This window comes from Ambystoma mexicanum, chromosome 2p (genome assembly GCF_040938575.1).
Source record: "Ambystoma mexicanum isolate Mex_15411 chromosome 2p, UKY_AmexF1_1, whole genome shotgun sequence".
Classification (NCBI taxonomy): Eukaryota; Metazoa; Chordata; class Amphibia; order Caudata; family Ambystomatidae; genus Ambystoma; species Ambystoma mexicanum.
The window spans coordinates 1471348168-1471366905 of NC_090923.1; the positions used below are offsets into that span (position 1 = coordinate 1471348168).

At 44.3% G+C, this 18738-nt stretch overlaps 1 long non-coding RNA gene across 1 annotated transcript in view; it reads right to left on the bottom strand.

Moving 5' to 3' along the window:
• Positions 1 to 1909: 1909 nt before the first annotated feature.
• The window catches only part of LOC138567639 (uncharacterized), an 80866-nt gene continuing 64037 nt past the window's right edge, over positions 1910 to 18738 (bottom strand). The window contains exons 2-4 of the long non-coding RNA XR_011302265.1: positions 3266 to 3414; positions 2988 to 3151; positions 1910 to 2440 (exon numbers count right to left, since the gene is read on the bottom strand). This is a non-coding gene — a long non-coding RNA (uncharacterized lncRNA). The remainder of the gene's footprint in view (positions 2441 to 2987; positions 3152 to 3265; positions 3415 to 18738) is intronic.

The window sequence follows — 18738 nt, forward strand, 5'->3', positions numbered from 1 at the left end:
CGAGGATGAACCTTTCCCTTTGCGAAAAGGCAACAACAGACTTAGTCACCACAGTCGACGGAACTGAAATCGCTTCGGGTCCAGTAACGCATTCTACGACAGAGAGGACTCTTTTGTGCCAAGACGGTCATCGGGAAACCATAGTGTTTGATATAATCAAGGCTCCACAATTTCAAATAATTCTGGGAATGCCATGGTTAGTATCACATAATCCTTGCATAGACTGGCGTGCCAAGAGGTTGACCTTCTCAGGCGACTGTGCTCAAACTTGTTATCCAACTAAAGGACCTTTGGTCACTGGAGCAACGATGATCAGGACACCAACCAATTCCCTCCCTCTGGTATATCAAGACTACCAGGACATATTCCAAAAGGATCAAGCCAACACACTGCCCCCCTCATAGGTCGTATAACTGCCAGATCGACCTTGTACCAGGAGCACAGATTCCGTGCGGTCGAATCTATGCTCTCACAGAACCTGAAAACCTGCATTTGAGAAAATATTTAGACCAGTACCTGGCTAACGGTTTCATTCGCCCATCCAAGTCCCCGGCGGCATCACCCTTGTTCTTCGTGCCTAAAAAGGAAGGTGACCTTAGGACTTGCTAGACTACCGCGCATTGAATCACGTCACTGTTAAAAACCGTTACCCTTTGCCTTTGATTCCTGACCTATTGGATCAAGTTAAAGATGCCCGAATTTACACCAAGTTAGACCTTCGCAGAGCATACCACCTGGTACGGATCAGGAAAGGGGACGGATGGAAGACCGCTTTCTGCACCAAATAAAGGCTATTTGAATACCAGGTGATGCCTTTTGGCCTTTGCAACGCCCCAGGGCGTTCCAGTATTTCATGAAGGATGTTTTGCGAGAGATGATTGATGTGTGTGTCGTAGTATACATCGACGACATTCTGGTATACTCTCGTTTCGAGCAAGAAACATGTCCGGGCTGTTTTGGACAAACTTCAACAACACAAACTGTTTGCAAAGCTGGAAAAATGTTTTTACATGTCACTGAGGTCTAGTTCCTTGGATTTGTATTAACCCTGCATGGTGTGTGCATGGATTCACGGAAGGTTGAAGCCATTCTCAACTGGCCATCTCCAACTTCGATTAAAGGAGTTCAGAGCATGCTCGGGTTTGCAAACTTCTATCGTCGTTTCATTCCAGGATTTTCGCAACTAGTGCACCCCATCACCACTCTGCTGCGCAAAAACAAGCAATGTCAATGGTCCGAAGAGGCTGAGAAAGCCTTCCAGGAGCTAAAACAAAGATTCATCTCAGCGCCGATCCTGAAACACCCTCGTCCAGATCTTCCATACGTGGTTGAAACAGATGCTTCCAGTCTGGCAATGGGAGCGGTCCTTTCCCAAAGGGACCCCGAAACTGGTCAACTACACCCAGTAGCCTTTTGGTCACGGAAGTTTACGGCTCCTGAGTTGAATTATGCTATTACGGATAAGGAACTGTAAGCCATCAAGGCGGCCTTCAAAGCCTGGCGGCATTACCTCTTAGGAGCTAGGCATACCATCACAGTAATTACAGACCATCACAATTTACAGTACCTGAAGGTGGCAAAAGATCAATCATCGCGTCAACTCCGATGGGCATTACTTTTCGCGGAGTTTGACTTTGTAATTACTTACCGACCTGGCTGTCGAAATGGCAAGGCAGATGCACTGTCCCGCATAGGATTAGACGAGGAATACACAACAAAACACTAGGAGGTTGAGGGAGAAATTGGAATCACAAGAAAACTCTCACATTAAGGGTAGAACTTTTGGCAACAACAAAAAAGCTTGTGACTCAAAAACTACCGCTTTCTTGGAGAGTCAGAGAAAGTTAGTGCCTGTCCTCAGTAAGCACCATGCTCATCAGTAATAGAAGACAAACGAGGTCAAAAGATATAAAAAATTACATACTTTAATTATTTTTCAATACAAATATTGGTGTAGATAACCTTTCATAAACTACACTAGCATGTTATGAGTTAGCAATGAGAAATAGAACACAGAGCATTAAAGTACACTACCATTGCAACGCAACTCCACATTTAACTCCCAAAGATGGGGACCTGGATGGTTAAATAGCTTATACACAGTGATAATCCATGATAAAATTAATTTACTTCCTAATCCCACTCATCCTCATTCGTACCATACATGCTCATACATGAATCATTATTCATTCATACACAATCAGTAAATTCCAAAAATCATAAAAATAAGCCCAACATGTTTCTTTCCTTTTAGCGGGTAATTCCATAGAAATTCATCAGGGGCGAAAAAGGTGGAATCATTGCATCATAGCAGTGACCAGAGTCTTGTGTTACCACAGTTTAGGTTATTCACTTCAAAGTTTAAATGCTTTGTGTGATGGATTTTCAATTCTTTGTTTTCTGGAAAAGCGAGATAGAGGACTTCAAGCAAACTCTTCTCCTACAAGAAAGCGGTACAGGAGAACAGTATATCAATTTCTGTTCATAATGTATCATACATTTGAATCAAGGGCAAATCACAATTATTGTGCCCAATATAACAAATCTTATAATTAGCTCTGTTTACAACAGTTTCAAAAAGTGACACGTATAGCTCAGGTTCCCATCCATCCCACTAGATCTCACAGTGCCAGAGAATTGGCTGGGTCTAGCACCCTTAGAGTTGATTGGAAAACAGACAGATCAAAGAATCAATCACTGGACCCCAAACAGCAGTAATGTAGGAGGGGCCCAAACGGAGACAGTGAATCAACAACAAGTGAGAATCATAGTCAAAAGAGAGAGAGGGAAAAAAAACAAGGGGAAGAAATCGGAAAGGAAACCGAAAAGTTTAGAGAATTAATAGTCTCTAATCCGGTCCAGCCTATATTGCACTGGATTCTAATTGTGATGACTCGAGATCAGAATATTTAGGGAAAAGCCATTATTTCACAAAGGGGGTGAGATCTTAAAATTTCAATTTTTCATATCACTTCTTATGGGCTCACCAGAGAATCAGGTGGAAAATTCACATTCCAATGTGGTCAAGGGTACACCTTTTAAATAGTTTACTCTCCGACTCTCTGCATGTGGCTCCAAAAAGAAGTTCAGGTCAAAGTACGGGAGCGCCTTTCACTCAAATAGAGCATCTGCTCGGCCGCGCATTTCAATTCTAAAAACAATGAATCAAACATTCTACGGTCAGGAGCTCTAATTAGTCAAATACAATCAGAAATGACAACTCTGCCTCGCGGTTTGGAGAAAATGGTAAAGCGTTAAATCTTACCCACAACCATGTAAGAAAGAAATCCCTTAAGTCGACCGCAATCTTCTGTCGCGTGTTTTGGCCGGCGAAATTTCGTGCGCCAATATGGAGTGGAGCTCACGCTGTCACGAGCTTACTCGCACCTCATCCGGGTGCCTTCATATGCAAAGCTATAAGGGGAGAATGAACAGTATTACACGAACGTACCGTTCCTAGATGTAATTCAAATGAGACCTAAAAAGTATATTCTGTCCATTCATATCTGTGTATTTTAAGGTATACACGGAGATGGGCAACTACAACAAAATCGTTCCACGTTATCAGTAGCTTCCCAAAAACCAGCATCTTCTACATGTCCTTGATTCACACTGGACTACCCCATGAGCTCATGCACAGAGTGAACTACTCCGTGCAGCTCTTGAACCCGATGGCGAGAGCTTCACTTACCTTCAATTAAATCTGTAACAGAATCTGGATCCCGGACTGCTGTGCTGCAGGTAGCGTTACATCAGACTTCGGTCTCCACCGAATTCGGAGACAGCCTCTATGTAGGCCGTGTGCCGGAGCGCATTTAAATGCTTCCGGGTACCGTTGTGAAGGCCAATCAAAAATGGCCCTTTGGCGTTCCCGTTAATGACACGTGACTCAAAAGGAAGTAAATTAATTTGCGTTCTTTTTGTGACAATGCAATTCTGTCCCGGTTGACATCATTACTGGGTTTTAATTTGTAGATCACTGACCATAACAAATCCTGTGTCTGGTGAATACTCTCTACCCAGTGATCCACCAATGGAGCATTTTTGTTCTGTTTTTTTAAGCAACTTCGATGTTCGCCTATGCGTAACTTAACTTTTCTCTCAGTCTTCCCTACATATATTTTGTTGCACGGGCACCATATCACGTAAATTACCCAACTGGTATTACAGTTTGTTAAAGTCTTATGTAACCAGGGGGTTTTAAGACCAATATCTATAGATGTACTTTTTTTCGTGAAAGCGCAACACGTGCAAGATCCGCATGGATGATGGCCCTTTGGTGCCTGAAGACCCCAAAGCTGTGTTAATGTGGGGGGAGTTGTTGATCTCAGTGTGATGTCGTTTCGGGTTATTGCTTCTTTGATATTACGACTCCACTTGAAGGCAATGATCGGTCTAGCGATCGGATTGGAAACCTTTTCCAACAGCTCCCAATGTTTGCAAATGAGACGTCTGATGGTGTTAGACATGTGGCTATACGTATTAACAAACACTAGACGGTCATCTTTGATCTTATCGCTCCTCTGCTCTTTATATTGGAGAAGGGATTCTCTATTATTATTTTCGGCTCTCTTCCGAGCAGCATTCACAATGTTATTTGGATAGCCTCGCTTCAGGAGGCGTTTGTGCATGTTGTTGGCTTCTGTTTTATAATCACCTCTTCTTGAACTATTCCTCTTTAATCTCAGGAATTGTCCCAGAGGAAGGATGTCCCGTACGTGCTTGGGATGAAAACTATCATAATGGAGAACAGAGTTCTTGTCAGTTGGTTTGTTAAATGGTTTTACAAAAAGATTTTGTAAGGTGTTATCAGACATGATGGTAATGTCCAAAAAATCAACCCCCTGATTACTATAGGAAGATGTACATTTTAAGAACACATTCTGTAGATTCAGCCATTTCAGAAACTCATCCAATTGTGCTGTCGTACCTCTCCAAACAACAAAGATGTCGTCAATGTAACGACGCCAAAGCCTAATATTATCCTGATAGGGATTGGTGTTTGTCATGATCGTTCCAGTCTCAATGAACTCCATATACAGATTAGCTACACTCGGTGCTAGTGTGGCCCCCATTGCTGTCCCCTGTATTTGTTTAAAGAAGTTTCCGTTGAAATGGAAATAATTCTCTTTCAGGGCCATTTCGGCACACCATAAAATGAAAGATATGGGTGTCTTAACGGTAAAGTGGTCCTTCAACAATTTGTCCTCCAACATTTCAAGTGAGGCCTGTTGTGGTATACTCGTATAGAGTGCTGTCACATCTAAACTCAATAAGAGTTCTGTTTGTGATACCCTCTACTTCCACAATAATCTCTGTAGTATCCTGAACATAAGAGGTCATGTTCTTCACTAGAGGTTGTAAAAATGTATCTGCAAAGCGAGACAGGGGTTCTAAGACTGAATTCACACCAGACACAATGGGTCTTCCTGGAGGTCGAATTAAGGATTTATGGATCTTAGGAAGCACATAAAATTGGGGGATTATTGGTTTATCTTTCACCAGGAAATCTACTTCTTTCCTGGTTATCCACCCTCTTTCTTCAGCTTTTATGATTTGGGCCGTGATGGTTTTAGCCAATTCTGATGTTGGATCTTCTTTAAGGGGTTGATAACATGTGAGATCCAATAATTGTCGATTGTATTCCAGTATATAGTCCTCCCGATTTAGGAGGACTATTGCACCGCCCTTGTCTGCTTTGCGGATAACCATTCCTCGATTGTTCAGGAGGTCATTCGTTGCTCGAGTCTCAGCGGTTCTTATGTTATGGAACATAGTTTTGTTATAGGTTTGTTCCAATTGCTCAAGGTCTTTAAGGACCCTATGTTCAAAGACTCTAGCCTCCGGACTATGTGTGGAACTGGGGGCACAACAATTAGATCTATTCTGGAGGCCTGACTCAGAGGGTTCTGTTTCACAGGTATTATTCTGAAAGAATTGATGTAAATGGATCTTTCTCATCAATTGATGAAATTCTTGTCGGAATTTAAGTGGATTGTGTACATTTGTATGTACAAAACCCATCCCCCTTTCAGGTAATCTCATTTCGATCTGTGTGGGTATGTAGGAGGACAGATTTACCACAATGCCTGCATACTCCTCATGGTCACCTTGGGTTCTAAGTCCCAGGCCTCCGGACTCCGTTCTAAAAAAGGTTGTGCATTACCCTTATTAGCGGGATTGCCTCTTAGCGGGAATATGCCAATCCCGACCCTGTGCCCATCATTCCTGGTGAAAAGATTCTTGGAATTACTACGTCTCTAACGCTAGAAGACATTCAAGAAGAAATCCCTCATCTCATGGATTCCAACGCCCTAAAGAATTGGCCCGCCAAAAGTCCTCACCATTCAGTCACTAACCAATTACCTTATTTTCGAGGACGTGTCTACCTACCCAGCAAAGAACTTCAGGAAAAGGTCGTCTCACATTACCATGACTCATTAGTAGAAGGTCATCCCGAAATTGCAAAAACTGAGGCCAAGGTCAAGCAGCATTTTTGGTGGCTGACATGGCGTAAAGACATCAAGCAGTTTGTACTATCCTGTGGAGTTTGCGCTCAAAACAAGGCCCAGAAAAAGAAATCACCGGGCCTGCTTCAGCCATTAGACATCCCACCTACACCTTGGCACACCCTATCTCTTGATTTTATAACACACCTTCCTCCTTGTGACAGGTTCCACACAATTCTAGTAGTGGTGGATTTATTTTCGAAAATGGCCCATTTCATCCCACTAAAAGGATTGCCCTCAGCTTCAATTCTGGCTAAAGAATTTCTGGAGCAGATTGTTCGAATTCACGGATTTCCTTCCATCCTAATCTCAGACCGTGGCAGCCAGTTTATCTCACTCTTCTGGAAGAAATGTTGCGAGTTAGCTCAAATCGACGTAAGGCTTTCCACCAGTCACCATCCCCAAACTGATGGTCAGACAGAGAGAAAAAATCAGACCTTAGAGCAATATCTCAGGTGCATGTTACATCAAACTGAAGGCAGCTGGAAGGATGTTTTATGGATCACCGAGCATTCCTATAACAACTCCCTGCACTCCAGTACAGGTCAAAGTCCCTTCTATACAATCTACGGGTTACATCCGCGAACTTCCGATCTGGACCCACCACAACTTCTGGAAATGCCAGCTGTGAAAAGTTTGCACTCTACCATCTCCCAAGCCTTCAAACAAGCGACAGATCATCTAAAACAAGCTAAGGAAAGGTACAAGAAATCAGCCGATGTGCATAGAAGTGAAGCTCCAAAATATCAGGTTCGAGATGAAGTCTGGTTGGCGTCTAAGCACATACCAGTGAAGGGACCTCGTACCTTCAACCCCAGATATTTAGGTCCATATACCATTAAAGACATTATCAATCCAGTGGCTATGAAGTTGGACTTACCTCCACACATGAAGATTCATCCTGTGTTCCACGTCTCACTATTGATACCAGTGCAACCTGGAACACGAGTTGTGAAACCACCGAAACCAGTCACTGTAAACAAGAAGGCTAAAATAAAGCGAACTATTAGCGCATCTCGCACAGCGCTCTACTTACCGGCAAGAATCCTGCACATCATTGTCAGGAGAGTCATCCATCATCCAAAAACTGCTTTGTGCCGCACCTGAAAGACAAAGAAATCGAACATTAGATATCTTGCATGCAAGGACTCAAGGCAGCTATTTCAAGGAGTTATTGGAATAGAGACTTACCTGCTTATTCCGGTCTATCCACTTCAGCAACCGCCATCGGATCAGTGAAGTAACTTCATCCTGGAACTACAGAGTACCGTGCCCCTGCCAGAGAGTGTGCAGGACGGAGAGCTCACCCATATAATAGACAAGGTGAGCCAGGGAAAGAGAAGGATAACACGGAAGGAGGTGAAAACCAAAACCAGCTCCACACAATTGGCTAATATCTTGTTTCAACTTGCAGATGAACATCTACTGAGGCAAGACAGAAGGGAAGACGCAAGCAGGCCCTCATTAAGCAGAACAACACCTGTGCAGACATCATCCTTCGCACACAAGCACGCCCCCGTGGAGACCAGGTGAGCGTGACAGACATTATCCAATTCATCCTACCTTGTGAAGTGTGTGCTCAAAACAAGCAGAAACCGGTTGGGTGATTACAACCATTGGAAATCCCACCAGCACCCTGGCACACGTTGTCCCTCGATTTTATTACTGATTTACCACCCAGTCAAGGGTTTAACACTATTCTTGTGGTCGTGGACCTATTTTCAAAAATGGCACATTTCATTCCTCTTAAGGGGCTCCCAAATGCTTCCACTCTGGCGAAGGTATTTCTTAAAGGCATCATACAGCTCCATGGGATTCCTTCAGTTCTGGTCTCAGACCGAGGCACTCAATTCGTATCTAACTTCTGGAGAAAATGCTGCTCTATGGCCCAGATCGACATCTGGCTATCCACCAGTCACCATCGCAAACGGATGGTCAAACTGAGACGACAAATCAGATGCTCGAGCAGTATCTGCGTTGCATGTTACACCAACCTGAAGGAAGCTGGTTCGACCTATTATGGATAGCTGAATATGCTTATAATAATTCCCTACACACCAGCACTGGGCAGACACCCTTTTAAACCATGTATGGCAGGCACCCACGTAATTCTGAGTTGTACAACCCTGGAAATGCCAATAGTCAAAACCTTTCACACGACCATTTCTCAAACTTTTAAAAGGCCAGCTGAACACCTACTTCAAGCTAAGAATCGCCAAAAGAAGTTTGCTGATCAACACCGAGCAAAGGCCCCCAACTACCAAGTGGGAGATAAAGTCTGGCTGGCATCTAAACACGTGTCCATTAAAGGAACCCAAACTTTCCGTCCAAGATACCTGGGTCCATTCACTGTCACCTGCGTGATAAATCCTGTGGCGGTCAGACTAGCTTTGCCGTCAAACATGCAGATTCATCCTGTGTTCCACGTGTCTCTCCTTAAACCTGTTCAACCTGGGACCCGGGTAGCAATGCCACCGCAGCCAGTAGTAGTCGCCGGGGAGCCAGAATTCAAAGTCAAGGACATCCTGGATTCAAAGTACCTCAATTCCAAATTATACTACCTAGTAGACTGGAAGGGGTATGGTCCACAAGACAGGTCATGGGAGCCTTGTGAGTACATCCATGCACCTCGCTTGCTTAGACGATTTCATCAAAACCATCCAAACACACCAGGACCAGACAGAAGAGCCACCTTGAGAGGGGCCTTGGGAGGGAGTGCTGTCATGATTCCTGTCCCTCATGTCCCCCGCCCTCCAAGATGTCAGGCTGGAGCCAGGCCACGATCACCCCTCAAGGGCCTCTCCATCCCTCCAAAGACCCACTTGGAGTCAGACTTGGCGCTTGTGGCACCAGACTCACTCACTTCCATACGATAACATTGGGGATTGGACTTGTAGTGCATTGATGGGGACAAGATGAATGCCCCCACATATTTCGGTTCCCAGAACTGCATGTGCAATCTAGTCTTTTGGGTGTGGTTCAGCCCAGAGACACCTGGGATACCCAGAGACTATTTAAGCCACGCCCAGGCTGAGAAACATGCTTTGTGTTTTCTGCACCTGCAGCGTGACACTCACCGTGTTCGGAATGGTCTCCACTAGGCCTGCATCTTTCTTCTGCGCTCAGCTCCTGCAAGAACAAGAACACCGTTAGGAACAGCCTTACCTTGCGGCGCTTCTGCCCATCATTCATCGCTCCTTCTGTTCTGCAGGCATCTTCGGCGGTGTCATTCCCATCCCGGCACGCCGCTTCCTAAGGAACAGAAAAAAGGCATTCGTAAGCATTCAGCAAATCTTCGCTTATTTTTTAAAGACTGTACGAGCTTCAAACGCTTACCTGAATCCCAGCCGCTCTGGGGGAACTCTGTCTCCGGAACTTCTCATCCATCTGCAAGAGGGAAAAGACACTCCAAGTTAGCGTGGAAACATCTAGAGGTGCCGCATACCGCGCTTACTCACCGCATTTCTTCTTCATAACCGGCATCCACGCTGAAAATGTTGCGGCACCTAAAAGACACAGAAAAAGAACTCCGTTCAATGCAAATACGAAAGGGTCGCATCGCGCTCTCACTCACCTTCAGCGCTACTCATCTCAGCAGCAGGTCGCCATCCCCGGACGCCGGCCATCATCCAAGGAAGGAAAGGAACGAAGTTAGAGAACTGTTCAAAAGACTCATTATACTTACCTGTCGGACTCTTGCCAGTGAAGTAACTAGGCAGCAACGAGCCTGCATCAATCAACGCGCCTCTGCGCTGAAAGCAGGACGGAGAGCACACTTTCCAAGAAAACAAGGTGAGCTGTGGATCAAAGGGAGAGGTTGGAACCCGGGGAAGAAGGGGTTCAAGCACACAGAGACTCTGGCAATCCTGTGTTTCAGGCCCAGTCTCCAGTCGAGTAGACTCCAGGGAAGGGTTCAAGGTCGTAAGAGGTCAGAACAGGCTGAGTGACGTCCCCGTGGATACCAGGTGAGCGTTACAACTCACCACAGAAGTTCAAAAGCTTAAAGCTGAGAACCCTGCCTTAAAGCAGCTGGTATTGTCTCGTGATTCTGCTACCAAGGAAAGTGTGTTATTGGGAGGAGTGGTGGACAAATATGATGGCTCTCCAAAGACCCTTTGTGCCTTCCTTGATTCATGCTTGGTGCATTTCACCTTCAAGCCCTACTACTTTTCCACCCCTAGAGCAAAGGTGGGGTTTATGATATCACACCTCACTGGCAACGTATTAACCTGGGCAACTCCCCTAGTCAATTCGGGCGACGCCCTCCTGGATGATTACAATGGATTCATGGAAGCACTAAAGGCCATGTTTGATCGTCCTGAGCAGGTTTACAGCCCTCAAGAACGTCTACTTGATTTTTGACAAGGATCCCAGGATATGCTTACCTATGTCACCCGTTTCAAACAACTTATGAAGGAAGCTGATTGGTCCCAAAAGGCTAGCTTCACTCTCTTTCGCAGAGGCTTGAATGAAGAAATAAAGGACGAGCTGGCCAGGGTAGCTCGCCCTAATTCCTTCCAGGCCCTCTTGGACCTTTCCTTGCAAATTGATTTTCGTATCCAGGAAAGAAAGGCGGAGAAAAATAAGTTGAAATCATCCTTCCAAAAGGCTGTCATAGACCACCCTTCTAGCCCAGAACCCGCAGTTTCTCCGACCTCAAATCATGGTTACCAACAATCATGGTTACCATAGATTTGTTCACTCATATGGCTCATTTTACACCTTTATACAAACTGCCATCCTCATCTAAACTCGCCGGAATCTTCCTGGAACACATATTCCGGCTTCATGGGCTACCCTCCAAGATCATTTCTGACCGAGGACCCCAATACATATCCCAGTTCTGGAAACAATTATGTCGTATACTGGGAATCCAACGTGGCTTTTCCTCAGGTTATCACCCACAGACCAATGGAGCCACTGAACGTGTAAACCAAACTCTGGAACAGTATCTTCGTTGCTTCGCCACCAAGGTCCAGGATGATTGGTCACTCTTAATACCTGTGGCCGAATTCGCTTACAACAATTCGGATCATTCAGCTATCAACACCAGTCCTTTCTTCTGTAGTCAAGGATTTCATCCTTCAGTTTTACCTTCCACTCTCCCACACCCTACCCCAGTTCCTATGGTTGATTCTTGGATTGAAACTCTTATTAATGTACACAAAGAAGCAAAGGAACACTTAGAAAAGGCCCAAAAAGACGTTAAACATCATGCCGACTCTAGAAGAAGACCTGGGCCTTCTTACTCATTAGGCGATAAAGTCTGGTTATCCTCAAAACTCCTTCCTCGACATCTGCGACCAAATAAACTGGCTCCCAGGTATTACGGGGCCCTTTTCTATAAAAGAAATCGTCAATCCAGTGGCCTTTCGACTTCGGCTACCAGAGTCATGGAAAAGGATCCATCCAGTCTTCCACACTTCTCTGTTGAAACCATACGTTCAGCCCTCTCAAACTGCTCCAAGATCTACCCCTTGTTTTTTTTCTCTTTCCAGCAGGAGCGGCGACTGAGGAGTCGAATAGACGAGATGCCAAGAAGCGTTGCTGCCAAGAATTCACACAAGGAAAACCAGGTGAGTGCTGCCGAGGATCGGAGATCGGGTCCTTAGAGAGGAGCTCTGTCTAACAGCTGTTTCTTTCTCTTTCAGGTCCAGAGAGCAGGAGCAAGGCCGGTAAGCGTCACGCTGCAGTGGCAGAATGATGTGAAGCAGGGAACCCTTGCCTGGGTGTGGCTTAAATAGCCAGCCACGCCCAATGACTAATCATGCCCAGCCCCACCCAAAAGGCAGAGCCAGCCCCACCCAAAGGCAGTCCTGCAGCATTTTAAGTGCTGCTTGGTTTATTATTCCTCCATGTTGGAGGAATAAGAAGTGGCAGGGCATAGTCACCTCATGAAAAAGAAACGTGGCGCCAGGCACGCCAAGCTTGAGCCCAACTCTTTTTGTTCTTTCTCAACCTGGTCCAAGAACCCCAGTGGTGCGTTGGAAATCCAGGGCTGTGTGCATATGTGCCTGCTACTACACCAGGGTAGGTGCAAGGGGCAAGGCCAGAATTGGTAGGGCCAGTGATCGTGACACTTGGCCAATCCTTTACTGCCTGAACTTTCTTGTTGTCCATCTCTAATCCCTGAGGGGAAATCACAAACCCCAAGAATTCCACCACTTCAGTATGGAACTGACTTTTCTCCAAACTTGCAAAAAGATTGTTGTCTAACAGATTCTTTAAACCTTGACTAACATGATGCCGATGTTGCTCCGGGTCACTATAGAAGATGAAAATGTTGTCTATATATACGATGACAAAACTGTCCAAGGATTCCCCGAGCACATCATTGATAAAAAATTGGAAAGCCGCCCGGGGCATTTCATAAACCAAATGGCATTAGCTGATATTCAAATTATACAAAGTGGGTTTTAAAAGCTGTTTTCCATTCGTCCCCCTCCCTAAACCTGACCAAATGGTAACCCCCACTTAAATCTAATTTGCTGAAAATGGAAGACCCTTGGATGCTGTCCAACATTTCTGGAATCAGAGGCAGGGCATAACAATTCTTAACTGTAATCTTGTTCAAAGAACGATAGTCTATGCAAGCCCTCAATTTTCCTTCCTTCTTCAGAATGAAAAAAAATGGCGAGGCTGCTGGAGACTGAGAATGCCTGATAAATCCTTTCTTCATATTTCCGTCAATATACTCCTTCAAGTACTCATTTTCCTTCTCAGTGAAGGCATACACTCTGCTACTGGGTAAAATTTCTCATCCTCCAATTCGATTTTACAGTCAAAAGACCTATGAGGAGGCAACTCTCCTGCTTCAACTTCATCAAAGACCTTGACATACTCCTCATAACACTTATGTAATATACCCATAATTGCTCCTACGGAAGGTCTTTCCAAACACCCTTCAGCCAAGGCTACCACTCGTTCCCCATCATCACTTTCAATCAAGTTTTCTTGAACAAAACCAAAACAATGTTCTTTACAGAAGTCAGATTGAAAATCCAAAATTCTTCTACTCCAATCAATTGCAGGATTATGATAAATTAACCAAGGCATTCCTAAAATGATTCTTAATTGAGGAGCATCAATGAGTTGAAAACAATAACCTCCCCATGGTTCCTTATCAAAGACATAAATAGAGAGACTGTCTCATGAGTGATAGGACCGGAAGTCAACTGAGAACCATCAACTGCCCTCATCTGTTCCACAACTTGTTTCTCAACCAAAGGAATTCCCAACAATGTCGCTAACCCCCAATCAATAAAATTCCCAGTAGCTCCTTAATCAATCATAGCAGGTCCTGATACTTTTAATTCTCCATTCAAGTGTAAGGATACATTAATGGTAATATGCGGAACTGCAGCCTGAAGAGTGTTAACCACTTGCTGAAAAGGATAGTTTCCTTTCTTTACCCTATCCTCTTTTAAATAGGCGGACCACCACACGCTCCCTAGGGAAAGTTTCATCCTGCAGGGTCAGGGTGTTCTTCCAGCCAGGGTCATAGTAGGTAATACAATCACATTGGTTCTTGCTTTTCAAGTTGTTTGGAGCAATTGTTGTTTAACATGATGGCCTATACTCTGTTTTGTGTGATATGATGCTAGAAAATGACAGACAGCCTGTTTATATCCCTTGAGGATTGATTATAGATTTAATTCTGTTTCCCCACACCTATATGTGTTTTCCTTCCCTTCGCGCAGTTGGTTTTTCTACTGCTGGGTGTATTATTAGATAAACCTAGATTGGTGTAAGCACCCCTCATACCAGGTAATTGACAAGAATAACATATTCAGGTCCTTGCCCCTGTTGGGGGGGTGTTGTATCGTTGCCCGTTGACGCAAAAGAAACCCTTCTTTTAAATTTTAACTTCACGGAGAATCAGATCATCAGTCAGACTAGATTACCCTCAGTGCCAATGGCAGACAAGAACTATTTGGTGTATGCGGAAGAGTTGATGGAGGGAATCCTCTCCAACCCTTCAATCCTGGGTTTAAATATCCCAGGCCCTGGTGAATGCAGTACTGATGATTGGAATTAAATTGAAGCTATAAAAAAGAAACTGGTTTGAGCAGAACTTCATGGTGCTCTGATGGTTGAATACCTGAGGGCCCATGCAGCTCCCAGTGGTCTTATAATACATATAGAACACAGAATTTTTCTTGAACATCTACAGTTTCGCAAAGATTGGTCATGTACAGCGAACAAGTGTACTCACAATTGGCTTGTGCTAATAATCAATGCAGCCAAGACGATCTCAGAAAAACTCTTGCAAGAACTGGAAGAGAAATTGACGAAGATAAAAGATCAGGTAGATATTGAGCTATACAAAACAAAATTAGCACTGCTTGATGTAACTATAAAAGAATTCAAAGAACTGAATTTGACTAAAAAGATCCATAAACTCAAAAAAGATGTAGCTGCCCTTGAACATAGCAAAATATACCCCTACACTGTAAAGGATTATTTTACCCCAGAGGCAAGTCAAGCGAGACGAGATGCCTACCATCTCAATATCCAAATGGGACAGAGACCTTCCGGTAGAGCTCAATCAGGGTCCTTGCAAAATTCGAGTGGAGGATCGGACGATGGGACAAAATCCAGTGGACCTTTCTGCCCGAGACAACAAGCACGGTTTAACACTCAGGTGCAATGCATGGGGAACTCAGGCCAAAATCACCAACAACAACATTTTTTAGGCTGAGACGGACAAAGCCGAGGGCGTCCGAGATGGCAAACCTTCTCTCCCAGAGTCACATGGAGCAGGGGCCAATTACCGCAACCGAACTTTCATTGATTATGAACTTTTCGAAACATCAATTGAGTAAAGATGAGATGCAGGTCCTAGAGAAGGGCCTATCATATGTACCCACTGCTAGGTATGATCCCTTCCAAACACGTATATAGAGCTAACATAGCTCATGAGAAAAATCAGGTTGAAACAGTTCTTTGCTGATAAACCGAATGAAACACATGACAATGTAAATGATACACAGGATATGGGGACTGGATTATGACCCCAATCTCGGTTTGTACCACCTTCACATAGTCACACTGTAGAATCTGCCACCTTTGAACAAGCAATACTTAAAAAACTGGAAGAAATAGAGACAAGGGTACATTGTATTCATGAAAATTGCACCAAGAAACAACTCGAGGCCCTTACTACATTATCTAAGAATGACAAAATTGTCATAAAACCGGCCGACAAAGGCGGAGCAATCATGATCCTAGACACAACTATGATAAAATGCTGAATGCCCCCCTTACGGATGCTAATGCGTACAGATCATTAGTAGCGGATCCAACAGCTTCTATTCGGGCACTTATTGCCCCAGTGGTTGACAAGCCCGAATCTGAGGGTTTTATCTCTGCACACGAAGCCAGTTTTTTTATGCCCGACCATCCAAGATTGCCTGCGTTTTACGCCCTACCTAAAGTCCACAAGGGACTCCCATTCCGGGGAGACCAATAGTATCGGGTATACAATCCATTCTAGAACCGTTATCTGAATTTGTTGATTTCTACCTGAGGGATGATATCCCCAAAATGGCATCCTATGTCAAGGACTCAACTGCCATGCTGGTCTTGGTTGATAGCCTTACCTTTAATGATATGACACAGTGGCTGGTGACACTTGACATGGAGGCACTCTACACGGGCATACCCGAACAGGAAACTATTGAAATGGTACACAGACATCTAATAAGAAAAGACTTACCATGGGGAAAAGCAAATTTCATCACTGAATTAGCAGAGATTGCCCCAACTAAACACTTTTGTATGTAACGACATGCTTTACCAACAGATTTCGGGAACCGCAATGGGTGCCACCTTCGCACCAAGCCTTGCAAACCTCTATGTAGAATATTTCGAAAAGGAACATATATATTCCAACACTAATCCATTCCTAGAGAACATTAAAATTTGGAAGCGCTACATAGACGATATCTTCATGATTTTTGAAGGTACTCAAGGTGATCTAGATAGATTCCACCTTTGGATAAATTCATGCAATCAACATTTGAAGTTTACTATGCAATCAGACAAGAAAGAAACACATTTTCTAGATCTCCATCTTATTTTCCAAGATGGACAGCTAACCTCCAGGGTGTACAAAAAGGCCACCGACCGCAATGCCCTTCTGGCATACACCAGTTACCATCCACGGGCATTGCGGGACAACTTACCCTTTGGGCAGTTTTTGAGATACCGCTGCACCTGTACCAACATAGGAGACTTCCAAACACAATCAGCAGCTCTGAAAAAACAACTCCAGGCTAGAGGTTACCCGAGAAAAGTGGTCAACGAAAGCAAGCAAGAAATATCAGGCGAGAAACCATGCTTGAACAGCATGGGAAGAAGGAAAACACAGACAGAATCACAGCGGTTCTCAGCTATTGTCCCATGTTTAACTCTTTAAAGAAAGAAATCACAAAACTGTGGCCAATCGTCAACACAGGAAATCAAACCATCATGCTCCCTCTTTTTGCTATTAAAAGGAAAAGAAACATCAGGGACATGTTGGTCCATACCTTGAAAGAATCAAACATAGAGGATACAAACACCCTATGGGACCTCCCATAGGTAATCGAACACTCACCATGCGGAACATGTAGTGTATGCAGTCAAACCACAAGGAGCAAGAGTGTAGACATTGGGTGGAAGACCCCCTGGGAACAACGACAGTTCACCAACTGTAACAGCAAGGGAGTGATATACATGATCACATGCCCATGTGAACTAAGATATATTGGTATGACGGTAAGACCAGTCAAGAAACGCCTCATCGAACACAAATCTTGCATTCGAACTAAGAAGGTCATAGCTCCTATGGTTGCACATTTTGTAGAAAGAAACCACACAGCTGAACAATTCAGGTGGACTATTCTTGAAAAAGTGAAATTACCAACTAGAGGCGGAGATTTTAACAACTTACTCCATAAACGGGAGCAACATTGGATTTTTCGTCTCGACACGGTCAGAAACGGTCTAAACGAAGAAATCCAATGGAATGAATTGGCCCTGATTAAATAAAGAAATACATAAAGAGTACTCATCCTTTATAAACATGGACCCATTGGCATAATTGAGTTTTGATGCCAATGGCGCCAACATTCACATAAATAGGGACTATCTGATCAGTCCTTTGGTGTTGTAAACACCTGACAACCTTTTTGTGGTCTTTGCACTCGAAGAGAGTACAGCTCCTGATCTGCTGTTAGACTCATAGTTGTGCATCCGGACCATTCATTCCCTACGGGTCACAAGGGTTTCTTTATCATTAATAAGTATTGTGGCATGCACATTTGTCAACCAAAGTTTTTAATATCACCAGTTCCAATTACACTCCGGAGGGAATTTACCTATGCATTAGTGTTCAACAACACAATAATGCTTACTGACAGCTATTATGGATATAGGGGGTCCGAGTATTTTTTAACCTTTTAATATGGCCACCAAGCTACAGCGCACCATTTGGCTTGCAAAAATGGTCATCAAGAAATTAGTCCCTCTTCTATGTTGATTCACGGAACATAAACGAGGAACTTACCGTACATGGCCCTTCCGGGTGCACTCTTGTGCGAGATTCCCCACGGAGCCTCGCTGCCTTGAGCGCCTCACAGATGCCACATTAGGTAAGAAATCCTATATTTTTTTATGTCATGAGAATGCGGGTTGATGCCAACGAAATGCGATCGCGCGCACATAGTTAGAAGTCATGCCGCCGTAGTTATACACTTCCGTATAACTAGAACTGCATTCCATGACGGACAGTGCCACTTCATTGACGCGCTCCGAAAAGCGGAGCACATACATACGGACCTTGCACTCATGGCAATTCCTTGTATGCCGAGTCGAAGTCTTTATGGATTTGCCCTGCAGGAACGTAATTATTTATTTCGTCCTTGCTGTTTGGGATTGTGAGGACTCACTATGAGCGTATGTCCATGTGGCTTGACACACATCTGTGCCCTGTCGTTTGGAAGACCAGCGGGACACATAGATGTGTATAAACAACATGTTTGAGCCCTGAGTTGACACCAGTGGCCCTGGAGAGACACCCGTGTGGCTCCGTTATAAATCAAGCCCCACAGTGTGTACACTATGTAGCCTAGAAGTGCACACACGTATAGAATCCAACATGTACGCAGCAGAATTTAAAAAGTGCTACACATACAGAATCCAACATGGTTGGTCTTTCTTACTGTGTTACAACTATTTGTGGCCA